This window comes from Callorhinus ursinus, unplaced genomic scaffold (assembly GCF_003265705.2).
Source record: "Callorhinus ursinus isolate GAN/ISIS: 27379988/994484 unplaced genomic scaffold, GSC_fseal_2.0 scaffold24, whole genome shotgun sequence".
NCBI lineage: Eukaryota > Metazoa > Chordata > Mammalia > Carnivora > Otariidae > Callorhinus > Callorhinus ursinus.
Window position 1 is genome coordinate 3049590 of NW_027397086.1, and position 959 is coordinate 3050548.

Sequence of the window (959 nt, forward strand, 5' to 3'; positions counted from 1 at the left end):
ATGTGGATCTGAATTCTGCTTCTGTGCTCTTTCCCTTCCGTGAGTCCTTCCTCACCCCATCTGCACCGGATTCCTAGGGCTGCTGTACCAGTTACCACAACTGGGTGGCTTGCAACAACAGAAATTCATTCTCTTGCAGTTCTAGAGGCCTTAAGTCTGAAATCAAGGTGCTGGCAGGTTTGGTTCCTTTGGGAGGTTCTGAGGGTGAACCTGTTCCATGCCCCTCACCTAGTTTCCAGAGGCTGCCAGAATTGCTTGGTGTTCCTTGGCTCATAGCCACACCACTCTTGTCTCTGCCTCGAATCTCCATGTGGTCTCCTCCCTGCATTTCTCACTTTCTCTCTGTGTCTTCTCTTCTTAGACGGACACTTACACTTACGGTTGGATTTAGCGCCCACCCAGTTAATCTACGGTGATCTCATCTTGAGATTGCTAATTATATCGGCAAAGACCCTTGCCCAGATAAGGTCACATTCATAGCCACCAAGGGTTAGGACTTGGACGTATCCTTCTGGGACGACGGTTCAACGCAGTATACCATCCGTGCCCCTTCTTATATCCTGCACCGCCTTTCCCGATTTGTCTGGGCTGCCCTGTGGTTCCTGCTCCTGTCTGGCGAGCCATGTCTTTCCATTAAAGTTGCCACACTGTTTCCTGACGTTTCCTTCTGGTTCCTTCGGGAAGCCTCTGCCCGATCTTCCGTGTTTCAGATGGCTGCTTCCTTCTCCATGTTCTGCACATGTTTCGTCCACCATCTTTTATTGGTGGTGCTTTTTCTTCTGGATCATCCCTCAAATACAGTTAACATAATCCTCACTCAGAGACTGTAAGTAGATGGGTGTGTGTACGTTGCCCATGTTCCTATTCTCCCTACTGCTTGGTGATGGCTAATTCCCATGCTCCTGTTCTCCCTACTGCTCGGTGATGGCTAATTCCCATGCTCCTGTTCCCTTACTGCT